The following is a 13,138-nucleotide window of genomic DNA, read 5'->3' on the forward strand; positions in this document are numbered from 1 at the left end:
GGTACTTTGTTACAGCAACCCCGGGAAAGTAGAACAGTGAGTTACCCGCTTTCCTATCTATCTAGTGCTTGAATTGTCTTGCCCAATGGCTGGCTAGTCAGCCTATGTCTGACTGTCCCCAGTACAAGAAAACTAACTTGGTAGCTACCAAGGCAGCTATCCCTCCCATCTCTGAAAAGGTCTGACTGTCATTAAAATCATTCATTCAACAAATATTTATTGAGAAACTATATGCCAGGCACTCTTTGGCGGTACTGCTGATACAGTGGTAAATGGGCAGCAGACAATAAAAGCTTTCTCAAAGAAGATCATTTCTGATATTGTTATGAAGGAAATAAAACAGTATAATATAATAAAGTGGAGGGGTTGGGGACCAGGAAGAAACTATTTTAGTTGTCAGGGAAGTTCTAAGGATGTGACCTTAGAGCACTCACTTGAATGACAGGGAGCCAGCCAACGGAAAATCTGGCAAAAGGAATAGCCAATGCAAAGGCCCTGAGGCAGAGTGAAATGGATGTGTTCAAGGCACAAGAAGAAGGTGGGCTTTTTGTAAGAGAGTGGTAACTCATGAAGCTGCAGAAACAAGAAAGGTCAGCTAGCACTCATCTAGCATCCCAAGTAGGAGACAGTGAGAAGTCTGATTTCAACCCCCAGAGTACTGGGAAGCCACTGGGGAGAGGTATGAGTCAACCCATAGTTTTTTAAAAGATTACTGGCATGATAACGTTCTTTAAAACTAAAATCTTCCTGGGGTGCCTGGGTGGCTCAGTTGGGTTAAGCATCTGCCTTTGGCTTGGGTCATATTCCTAGGGTCCTGGGATCAAGCCCTGCATCGGGCTCCCTGCTCAGCAAGGAGTCTGCCTCTCCCTCTCCTTTTGCCCCTCCCCCTGCTTGTGCTCTCTCTCTCTTGCAGATGAATAAGTAAAATCTTAAAAAAAAAAAAAAACTAAATCAAAATCTTCCTAACTATAACTTGCGTCCCTTGGTTCTTGGGCCACTAGAGAACAAGTTTATTAATGACAGCCCTGAACCTTCTGTGACCATGGCTCCCCAGATTCTCAGGCCTACCAGCTATAATTCACTCACCCCCGTAGCAATTTCCAATGAATATTCTCGATTTTTTTTCTATGTCCTTTTTAAATGTGATGTCCAGAAAAGAACACAATACTCTAAGCATGGAGTCGTAGATTGGAACTGTCATCTTGTTCATTCAGATCTATACATCTATTGCTGTGCCCTAAAATTGTCTTGGATTTTAATTGTTTTTTACCACTGACCACTGAAACATATCTCAGATAACCTCCCCCGAAGTCCTTTTCCAGATCTAGATGTCCAGATCTAGAAAGTGGGATTAAAGCGTGTTCTTCTCTAATGAGAACAGCTGTGCCCTGGTTTAAAAAAAAAAAAAAAGGTGTCACCATAACCCAGACAATGCCAGGTATAGAATACTGCATCCAATAAACAAAACTACTGGGTCAGCTACCCACGTTTCACAACCACTAGACTTTTCTTCCGGGTGGAGGACAAGGAAAACTCTAAGGGCACGTTTCCCTAGAATTGCTTTGTTCTCTTGCATCACATCTGAAGACACCTAGACTATTTGGAAATACCAAGCACTTGAGCAAGAGGCTCCTTGCAGGCATACTTCCTACTAGATTTCTCAAAGATAGATAAACAAATCTGAGTAGATGCAGACTCTCTCAGGCTCGGGTGGGGGAAGTGGTAAAGGTGTAGCTGCACCGGGGAGCTGAGCGCACTTAGTGAAGAGGCAAGTGGTGGCAGAGAAGGATGCTCTGCCCGCGGATGCTGGCGTCCTCGGATGCGCTGTAATCCGTCCTACCCTTCCCACATCCCATCCCATAGGCTGATGACAGACTATTGCCTCCGGTTCACACCAGATGGCTAGGTTCATCATTTTGCTTCGCCCCCTAGGACCTAAGTGACTCTGGGCACTCGCTTAGCCTCAGTTCTCTCATCTGTGACATGGGAGTGTTAACACCACCTATCACTCCAAGTTTATGGTGCAGCTCAGTTGAGATTTTGTGCACAAGCCCTTTGTAAAGTACTCTGTCATGTAAAAGTGAGGAGTTATTATGAGCAACAGGATTCTACTCCTCCCTTTGTGTATTTTTCCTGCTGCCGGTTGAATTTTCCTGACTTTTTTTTTTTTTAATCTTCCCAGGTTGTTTTGATGTCTCTTTTAACCTGATTATTTTGGGTTTTTTTGAGGGAGGAGGCAGTGAGTGAGCTAGCAAGCGAGCGAGAAAGAAGCATATAGCATGACTCATTCCATTCTGAACCTTTCTTGGGATTGTCCTGAAAGATGTCCTCTCTTGGGGTCACCATAAGGCAATTTACCCCTGAAGAACCAAAATTAATTGTCATACCAAGAGAATCACTATTCTCTACTCTCTAGAATTCTGTAGCAAATTATTTAAGGTTTCTGACTTACTCATGTCACCCAGTAGTAGCTTTTCACTGCCTTTAGTCATCACATTCTCAAATAACACAAACCATCTTCACGTTAACTGACACGGCCATACAAAAGACACACACTACAAAAGAAAACGTGGGAATGTATCCCAGAACCATACAAGAGGCTAGAGATAATCTGTAATCACTAAGAGCGCCTATGTGTGTGTCCTCAGTCATCTTCATTTCTTTTATAGAAAAAGAAAATCTCATGAGTCAACTTTTTCATTGTGAGCTGATCTCAAAAGCCTTTCGCCCTGTGCTTCAGATGTGTGAGCAGTCCTATTTCTGAACAAAACGGACATAAAAAAAAGTGACAGTGGAAGGGAAAGACTGAACAAAGAGAAAACATAAACTTCCAAATGGGAAGATGTAAAAGACCAAGGAGGAGCGCTCATGCGTAACCAATCAAAATCATTCTTTTTTTCTTTGCTCAATTCCCTGTTCTACATCTTGGCTGCCCTGGTTTAGGTTCCGGGAGGGGGTCCCTCTCATGAAATGACTCTGAAACAGTAGCATTAGGTGACAATGGTCTGGGCGGCAGCCTGGCTAAAGCAGCCTGGTCCCTGACAGCTGTCTGCGTGCCTCTACACTGACTCACCACAGGGACAACCTCCACACCAGGGCGCCTCACCTGTGCCAGCTCAGAGGCAAGTTCCTGCTCAGTCTGCAGGTCGGCACCCTTGCCCCACTCTTAACCACAGAGTTAGACAAGCTGGCCATGGCTAGTGGCCACTGCAAAGTCGTTGTCTGAAATCCAACCCAAGTGCAACAACCCAGGGAAGCACAAGCCCCGTACGGGCGGGAAAAGGCACCCAGCTCCAGGAAGACCGCATCCTGTCCTTTCCAATTCCCGGGGGCCACTGGTTCAGTCCGCCCTGAACCAGCTGTTCTAAACTGAGCTGCTAACACGGCGCCCATGCTGCTGTGCCCTCTGCAAACCTCTTTGCTTACTGACCCGTCCGGAGGATGGGGGGCCCTGGGAAGGCACGGTGGAGTTGACGGGGCGGCCCCCAGGCCAGAGCCCTTTCTCCCTCACCCCACACCCCACCGGTCTGCCACCCCGAGCAGAGAGGCAGCAAACTTACGCCTGAACACACAGCACGACGTGGCAAATGTCTTTCCCATCCTGGTTCCAGGCACCCCCTCCCCAGCATGCCCTTCGAGGAGTCTGGGGGTTCTTCTTCCCCCAAGACCGAGGAGCCGACTCCACCCCAAAGCCACTTGGCTACACCATCTGCCACCGGGGGGTGGGGACCCCTTGTCCATCCCCCCTCAGGTATTGCACTGCCCCCCACACCGCGGGCTCCCGGCTTCCCTTCCACCTCCGCACCCACAGCCCGCGCGGACCCTGCAAAAGCCCCTGAGGCCCCGACCCCGCGTCATCCCACGGCCCCCTCCCTCCACCCACGGCCCCTCACCCGCCGGCCCTCGGAGAGCCCCGCGCAGCCCGGACGAGTGACGCGTCTTCCCCCTCCGGGGCGCCGGCGGGAGCCTCGCTCACCGCGGCGGGCACCGGCCGGCGGGTCGGACCGGGGCGCGAACGGCTACCTTCGGGCTCGGCGCTGCGGCCACTGCGCGGGCCTGAGAGCCGGGTCCTTCCGAGGCGCCAGCCGCGCGAGCTGTCAGTCAGGCGGCCGTGCCCGCCCCGCCCCCTCGCCGGCGCCGCCTGCGCAAGCGCCAGAGTGGCCCAGCTCCTCCCCACGGGGGAGCCCCGAGCGCGGGTCACGTGACGTGACGGGCGGGGCGGCTGCTCGTGGCCGGAGATGTCAGGGTCCCGGTACCCGTCGCGGATCTCTCGGTACCCCGACTGTCCCCGGGCGGGAAGTCTGGTCCCACCGTCCCCGGGAGCACGCTCGGACACCTCCCGTGGATCGCTTTTACGGAAAGCCGTGGAACCCGGTCTCCTGGATCTGCTCAGAACTAGGGTTCCCCCGGGGAACAGTTGGGTGGGACGGGCCGTTCTGCGAGCACAGGAGAGGGGGATTTGGTGATTTGGGTCGCGAGGCCTGGGGAAGCCCTGGCCGGGAGCCGGGGAATAAGGCCGGTTCTGGTTGCTTCCGGGCCCTGAGTGTCTCCACCTTTAAGACAAAGATGCCATTTGCCATTTCCTGCCCTCCTATTCCAGGGATAGTGTGAAGTCTTGACGTTAACAACACACTTTCAAAATAAGTCAGGCAAGGAAGCATAGTATAGAAGGGCAATTTATTTTTTGAAAGGGGGAATCTTAAAAAGCTGATAGATCCCACCTCGTCTGCACGGAAAGTTCTAGGCTAGTCTGCATCTTTTCAGCAAATGGAGTAAACAACTTTCTTCCTCCACACCTCTAAAATTAAAAAAAGAAAATTAAAAAAAAAAAAGGAATGTCTCCTTTGGAAGCTTTTTTTCAGTTCTGGAGGAAGGAAGTATAGAAACATAAACTGACGCCCACTCCCAATAATTTGGGGGTTATATCAAACTTGGTTCCAGCACCAGCAAAATAAGAGAGGATGATCCCAGAGAGTGGGCTTACGTTGTCCAAACGTGGTTTCCAGAGCTGCATTACAGAGCTCTAGGGCTCCTTCTGGTGGTTGCTTGTATGAAATAATAAAGCCCTGTCTAAATAAATGTAGTGCTACCTGAAATAGGGCTGAATGTCAGCAGGTTCTCTGAAGTCCTGGTAGTTACAAGGGAGGATCTGGAGTTCTGCGACTTTTAGGGAAAAAGCTGACATGGATTGATGACCGAGCATCTTTCCTGTGCCCCAAGAGCACCTGCTGGTCCCTGTGAAATGACCTACAGAACTTAAGACTTGCTTGGCAAAGTTTAAGAAAACAACATGAAGGAAAAAGCTGGGAGCTTTATCCACAAGAGTTATGGCGCCTTCGTGTCATAGCTGCTTCTGGTCCATTCCATATTTGCTTGACCAGTTCGGTGTGGCCATGATGTATGAGAAGCTGGGTCTTGGGGTATTTCAAGTTTGGTGTGAACTCAGGAAGGGAAGGAGTGTAAGGTAGCCTTCATTCCCTTAAGTGGATACTACAAATAGGTGGGCATGCTGTTTGTGCCTCCAGCAGAATACGAGCCCATCTAGTGGACTTTATGGGAACAGGATCCTATCTGTGGCTGGAGGAACTCCTCACCTAGTTCAATGAGTGAATACGGCATGAGGCAAGGACTCAAGCAGCCCTGACCTGACTCTGGTGATAACAACTATTCAGGAAAACTGGAAAATGTGAGCTCATTCAGGGTCAGATCCCATTCGGGGAAACTATCATTTCTCAAGAGATTCCTATGAACCCTGCCTCTCCATGCCTCAGAAAAGGTGTTCTGGCCTTGCCAGAAGGTTGGAGAGAGGCAGATACATGGCCAGTTAAAAAAAGGGTGGGGGAGAGAGTTCTGCAAACCACAGGCCAGTGAACTGGACATTGCGCATGGGAAATATTCAGCACAGATCACTCACAAAAAATATTTGTGACCCCTCAGAAGAGGAAACATCGATGACAAAGATCAGGTCATTGCTAGGTTAGCCCTATTTCTGTTGTGAAATGGATAGACTGCCAAGTCAGGGAATAGGATAGAAATAGTGTATTTGGGCCTGGGAGGTGTATTTACCAGGATTCTTTCAGCTATAGGTGATAGAACTCAATTCAAACTGTTTTTTCAAAAAAAAAAAAAAAAAGGAAGATATTGGCTCATGTAACTCCCCTAAATTCTGGGGTTGGCTCAGCGGGATCCAGGGGTGCCAGCGATGTCGTCAGAACTCAGTCCCTCTTCCCTACTTGACTTCCTCCCTCTAAGCTGGCTTCGTTCTAGGACTAGGGGCTTTTTTATAAGATGGTCTCCAGGAGCAACAGGCATATGTCCTTTCCACTTAGCAACCCCAGGGGGAAAAAGGACTCTGTCCCTCAGTATTTCCAGCAAAAGTCCTAGGATTTGATCTCAATGGACCAACACTGGGCGAGTGCTCATCCCCTTGAGCCAATCTCTTAAGGCCAGGTTGTTGGGATAATTGGATTGGCCATACCTGGACAGGAGGGAGGATCAGCCCCACCCGGCTCCCTGCGTGGAGGAGCACGGGGAGAGTGGGTCGCCACAGGGAACTGAGAAAGAAGACAGATGCTGGGCAAATGGGGGAGTGCAACAGATATCCGGGACAAAGCATTTGCTGAGGTATCTCCTGATACTGTATAAAGGACATGAAGAAAGGGTGGGAGAAATAGTAAATTTATTGGATGGCAGAGTCAATACTCAAAAATACTTTGACTAGTGGATGGCTCCAAAAAACAATTCTACCAGATCAACCAGGCGGCGTGACTTAGCATCACTTCGGCTTCTGGTTGCCCACCATGCCTATTTTCCCCTCTCCCTTTGTAACATATTGCCACAAATGTGGCTTCAAACAATACAGATTTACTATCTTACAGCTCTAGAGGTCAAGTTCTAAAATCGAGGTATCAGCAGGGCTGCATTCCTTCCTTCCGGAGGCCCTGGGGGAGGATGGCCTCCTTCCCTTTCCAGCTTCTGGGGGCCTCCAGCACCCCTTGCCTGGGGGCGGGGGGGGAGTCTTCCTCCATCTTCAAAGGCAGACCCCTTTAACCTGGAATAGTTTCTGGCTTTTCTGTGTCCTTTGGGGCACGGGTGCATATTTTGAGCGCAGGCTGGTTGTTTTGTAGGATGTCTCTGGTGTAGGTTTTTCTGCCTGCCCCGCATAGTCAGGTAGTGCAGTGTGGCCAGCAGCAGCACGGATGTGTGTCCTAAGGGCATTGGATCAGGAGGCACAAGCGTCCCTTTGTCTCACTATTGCCGATGCTGTTGACCGATGGTTGAGATGGTGACGTATTTCTCTACTGTAATGGTATTTTTTTTTCCCTTTGTCAATTATTAGTCATCTGGGGGTGCCTGGGCGGCTCAGTCATTAAGCCTCTGCCTTCGGCTCAGGTCATGGTCCCAGGGTCCTGGGATCGAGCCCCGCACCGGGCTCCCTGCTCAGCAGGAAGCCTGCTTCTCCCCCTCCCGCTCCCCCTGCTTGTGTTCCCTATCTCACTGTGTCTCTCTCTGTCAAATAAATAAAATCTTTAAAAAAATAATAATTAGTCATCTGTGGGAAAGGTACTTTTAGACTATTTAAATATCCTTTTTCCAATGAACTTTCACCCGGTGGTTTAGCATCCAGTAATGATAATGCTAGGCTGACTGCAAAATGCTGAGTGCTCTAATTCGATGGCTCCGTCGATATGTACCAGTTGACATTTCCTTGCATCTGTTCTTGGCCTTCTCCAGTTTTGTTCCCCACAAAGCAGCTAAAGTCACCTTTAGAAACCACAAATGTGACCAAATCCTTCAGTGGCTTCCTACTGCTCCTCAGATGTAGCCAGAATCCTTCCGGTTGTTCAGGCCGTGCATGGCCTGGCCCTTCCAAGCTCTGCAGCCCGGTCTCCTCATTCCCCACTCACCCTCCAGAACTTCCAGCGATCCATGCTGCTTTCTTCTGTAAGGACTTCCCACCTACCCTTTTGCCTGGAACCCTATACCTCCATCCCCTGAACCCCTTTGCTTATCAAATACCCACATGTCCTTCACCTATCGCACCCAAAAGGAAGCCATGTGACCCCCCAGGCCAGGCCAGATTCCCAGGTAGACCCTTTCACCACACGATGTCCTTTCCCCTTATAGGAACACCCCCCTTTGTAATTGTGCACTTATTTACTTGTTCACTTAGTCTCTGTGCTCCGTAACAGGCAGGGACTAGCTGGTTTTGCTTACTCATGTGTCTGCAGCACCTAGCAAGGGGACAAGCACAGAGCAGATCATTAAATGTTTGTTGAAAAAAACCAACATAAGTTTAAGAAGAGGATCTGGGGAGGAGGAGACAAGAAGAAGATGAGCACCCATGGGCAGGCCTTGCTTCCAGGAGCCTTGGTGATGGGGCCTTTGGCAGCAGGTGCAAGCAAGCCATCAGGGCCTGGTATAGAGCTGCATCGGTATACAGCCTGGCCTCTGGCTCCTTAGAGAAGGAGTCTGGTACGGTATAAAGAACAGGATCTTCACAGACAGACAGAGAGAGGTCTGCAAGCCAGCTGTGCTTTCTGCTTCTGTTGGGCAATCACTTCACTCTGAGCCTCAGTTTCCTTAGCTGTACAAAGGGATCACACCAGCTTCATAGGGCTGTGAGGACAAAGTGAGTTTATGGGTGTGACAGCGGCAAAGAAGACAGATCTGTGTCTGAATCCTGGCTCTCCTCTCCTAGCTGTGTGACCTTGAGCACAGTGCTTGACCTCATTGAGCCTGTTTCCTCATCCATGAAAGGGGCCACCCATAGTGTGTTCACTCACTCATTCAATGCATATTTATTGGTTGACAGGAGCTGGGGAAGCACTAGTGGACAAGAGCAACAAGAAAACTGCCCGCCTTTCACGAGGCTTGCATGATAGCCAGGGATGCACAACGGAGTAATTAAGTGAAAGACATATGATAAATAAAGTTGAGATGTGACAAGGAGCAAAGGCAGGGAGGGGGAGTTAGATGCCGCCGGGATGGGAGGGAGGGGGAAACTTTAGATAGGGTTCCAGGGAGGAAGATGCCACTGAGTAAAGTTCCTGAAGGGCATGAGAGAGCTATGGAGGCGACACAGAGTGCCAAGCCCAGAGCGTGGCACTCGGTGAGCGCTCCATACATGTCCACGAGCCATACACCTTCCCCACCAAGCATGGCCATGGTACCCCAGCAGGCTTTATCCACAGCTGGAGGTGAGGTGGCCCTGTGTGAAGGAATTAGGACACATCATACCACTTTGGGTCCTTCAGACTCCCTGGGCCTTGTCCAACACCATGAGCTGTGGAGAGTCAGCCTTCTCGCTTCCCTATTCTGGCCATTGCATTCAACACCACAAAGTCTGTGGTAAAAAATAAGGAACAACCCACACACCCTTCTGGAAGAAACCTCAGATTTTCCTCTGTAAACCTTTGGAAGCGTCCCTCTTTCTCTTTCTCTCCCACTGTTTACTTGAAATCGAGCACACAAACCTAAGTGTACAGAGCTGGATGAATTGACCCCAAGTGGGCACTCGTACAAATAGCACCCAGATCAAGACATGAAGTATTATTGCCTCAATGGTCACCACTGCCCTACCTTCTCTTCCTATACCAAACATCAGTTTTGCCCCATTTTGGACCTTTTAATGGAATCATATAGTATGTACGCTCTTATGTCTTGCTACTTTAATCCAACACATATTTGAGAAGTTGATTTCTGTTGTGGAGCAGTTCATTGTATCAATATACACTATTTATTCCTTCTGTCGGTCATGGACATTTATGTTGTTTCCAGTTTGGAGCAACTGTGGATAGTGCTTTGTGAACATTCCTTTGGTGAACATAGGTTCATGTATGCTAGGCTTCAGCAGATACTCCTAATGGTTGTCCACAGTGGTTTAATAATGACATTCCTACTGGCGATGTATGGAAGTTCTAGTTACTGCCGATGCTTGCCAATGCTTGGTGCTTTTTCATTTTAGCTACTCTGGTGGGTCTGCAAATATTTCATTGTGGTTTAAGTTTGCATTTCCCTGATGACTAATGAAAAAGAGCGCTTTTTCATGTTTTGGAGAGTCTCTTCTGTGAAGTACCGTTTGAGTATTCTGTCAATTGGTGTACTGTCTCATTCACTGTATTTATACATATTTAAAAATAAATACATGGTTAAAAAATTAACAAGTTACAGACCCATTTCATGTCTATCTGTCCAGGGATATTCTATGTACATATAAACATGTCTATCTCCCCACTCTGCTTTCTCACACAAGAACACACAGTTTGACACAATAGGACCTGATTATACCTTGAAGACCAGACATTTGAATTCTTGAAAATTGGTCTCATTTTTCCCCAGTTGCACAGCGCAGGGTTCCCTTGTGTGTGTACAACATATTTTACGAATATATTCACAGGCCCACGGGATACTGCCAGTTTTTTGCTTCTACAGCATGATACCGTATGAACACAAGTGCAAAAAGCTTCATGCACGTGGGTAAGTCTATCTGGAGGGTAAATTCCTAAGGGGGATTGCTGGGTCAAAGGGCATGCACACTTACATTTTTTTGTGGTTCATGTTGCTATTTTGCTCTGCAAAGAGATGAACAAATTTACAGTTGCATCAGTTGAGTCTGTGTGCCAACACCAAGTATTACCAAACTTTCAGCTTTGCCAACCTAAGTGAAAAATGGCATCTCCTTGTACTTCAAATTTGCATTCATCCCTTTACTCTGAATGAGCCTGAGCATCTTTTCCCATGTTTGAATAGAGCGTCTGCCTTAAAAGGGCTGCTTCCTGGGATGAGTGGTAAGCTGGAAACCAGCTCCTGAAGGATAAACAGAACTAATCCTGGACATGGGATGTTTCCCATCCCTGCAAAGGGGATGGGAAATATTAGGTTTTCTGCTCCCAGGGCCTCAGTGAAATCAGGGAGAGGGTTAAACAAAACAAAACAAAACAAAACAAAACAAAACAAACACCTCTAAGTTGAACCACACTCTTAAAACACTTCCTTCTTTCTTAGAAATGAAATGTAATCTCATATTTTAGAGATTTTAGAGATTAAAAAAAAACAAAAACAAAAGCTGAGGCTTGGAGAGGGGAAATGACTTGCAGAAGGCCTTTTTAAAAAACATACCAATTCTATTGAGAAAGAGATGAAAACGCTCGATAACAGAATTGTTTTTGTCAACCTTTGCTGTCCCTGTTAAATATTTTAATGAATGATTTTATTGTGCCATTTCCTATAGCAAGGGGTGCACTTTCAAAGTTACAAAAAACAAGCTACACCAGGATTAAGGGACATAGGCAACACAAACAAGTGTGGGGACTCTAAGAAGAATCCACTCTTCATTTTTTGGGAAAGACTTTGAAATGGGTCAAAAAGATTGTTAGGTGTCTTTGGTGAACCAGAGGTTCTGACACACCCTTCGGGGTTATCTGGTTCCCTGGGGTCTTCTCTTTCCTTTAAGCTATTTATAACTTTACAGGTTGCAGAGAACTGATAGCAATGCAAATGATTCTTGTCTATAGATATTAGACATAAAGTCAGTTTTGCCTGGTGAAAGTTCAATTGATTTGCCTCCCCTACTGCAGAAGCCAGCTCTACATCTATTAAGCAAATTCATTTTAGCATGCTTGACTGCCTAGATATATGTCTGCCTTTTGGATTTATCTCTGAACCAACTGTACGTATCATCTTACGTACTTCATTAATTAGTGAGTTAAATTAAAGCCTTGATATGTGTTTGTATTTGTCTGAGATAACTTTTTTTTTTTTTTAAAGACCCATTCTGGGGCTCCTGGGTGGCTTAGTCAGTTAAACATCCCACTCTTGATTTCATAATCTCAGGGTCATGAGATCGTTAAGAGTCTCTCTCTGCCCCCCCACGCCCGGTCTCTCTCTCTCTCTCTCTCTCTCTTTCAAAAAATAAAAAATTAAAAAAGACCTATTGTTTTAACACTGCTCATAAAAAGGATATCCCAAATATAGGGCTACTTGCAGGCCTTGGTGTTATTCAAAGATAACCATCCTTTCTTTCAGCCAATGCAAAAAGAATTGATCACTGATTGAAGGCCTCACTCACTTTCCTCCCTCGTGGAAACAAATCCCCAAGCAAAGATAGCAGGAGACAGGAGCCTCAGAGAGAGTTGACTAAATGCATACATAGCACCACTTTGAATAAAGAGGTACAAGATACAGTAACAAAAGTTTAAACTTTTAAATGCACCCCTTATTTCCAAAAGTTTAGCTGGAAGCGGGCGCCTGGGTGTCTCAGTCGTTAAGCCTCTGCCTTTGGCTCAGGGAATGATCCCAACGTCCTAGATTCGAGCCCCATGGCGGGCTCCCTGTTGAGCGGGGAAACCTGCTTCTCCCTCTCCCACTCCCCCTGCTTATGTTCCCTCTCTTGCTGTCTCTCTGTCAAACAGATAAATAAAATCTTAAAAAAAAAAAAAAGTTTCTGGAAGCAAGAACGGTAAATGGTGAGACGGTGGCTTGCAGACTGTGAGATTCTGATAGATCCCTTGGCTGTAATCACTGCTTTCGTTAATCTTACGAGTCAGCGAGTACTTAACCAGTTTGACAATAAACACTTACTGAGCACGTACTTCCCAGCCCTGCGAAAATTGTCCAAATGTTATAGGAAAGCCAAAGAAATAAAAAGCATGTGTCTACCTTCAAAGCACTTAGGACTTAGCATCTGGAAGGAATCGCTGGGATGCTCAGGGAGGGGATCAGAGGCTCAGAGGCGCACCCCAGGAATGCCCCCAGTCCGGTGCGCTTCCCCTTTTCCCCCCACTGCTGTCTGGCTTGTTTCCACTCCCGCTCCTCTATTTCCCCATTTTCGAAGTTCTCGCTCCGCACACCGTACAAGCCACACCTAAAACTGGCTCTGAGACGCCGCCGCAGGCTTCGGGCACCCGGACAGGAGCGGTCAGCCGAATTTGACAAGCAAACGGCGCAGCTTGGACTGTGCGGCAACCCGTAGCCCCCATCCTTTCTCTTCCGGACTTCAGTTTGGATGGATCCCTTTATTTTGGCGAGAGGAGCTTTCGACTAGGAGCTGCCTTTGACAAGGAACTGTTAGTCTTCAGGACTCTCGGCTCCGCGAGGATCCGGCTTGCAAGTCCCCACCAATCGCCTCGAGCTCCCT

At 47.8% G+C, this 13,138-nt stretch overlaps 1 protein-coding gene across 5 annotated transcripts in view; it reads right to left on the minus strand.

Annotated features, from left to right (window-relative positions):
* The window catches only part of KIAA0513 (KIAA0513 ortholog), a 71,898-nt gene extending 58,771 nt beyond the window's left edge, over positions 1-13,127 (minus strand). Inside the window, exons 1-2 of one of the 5 annotated variants that reach the window (XM_027620015.2) lie at positions 12,661-13,127; positions 10,544-10,574 (exon numbers count right to left, since the gene is read on the minus strand). The gene's annotated coding sequence lies outside the window, so the exon portion shown is untranslated. Of the gene's footprint in view, positions 1-3,893; positions 4,142-10,543; positions 10,575-12,660 lie in introns of those variants that run through there. The other 4 variants (XM_027620021.2, XM_027620016.2, XM_027620018.2 and 1 more) reach the window with 4 other exon arrangements.
* Between the last annotated feature and the right edge of the window lie 11 nt (positions 13,128-13,138).

The sequence above is a fragment of the Zalophus californianus genome, chromosome 17 (genome assembly GCF_009762305.2).
Source record: "Zalophus californianus isolate mZalCal1 chromosome 17, mZalCal1.pri.v2, whole genome shotgun sequence".
Lineage (NCBI taxonomy): Eukaryota > Metazoa > Chordata > Mammalia > Carnivora > Otariidae > Zalophus > Zalophus californianus.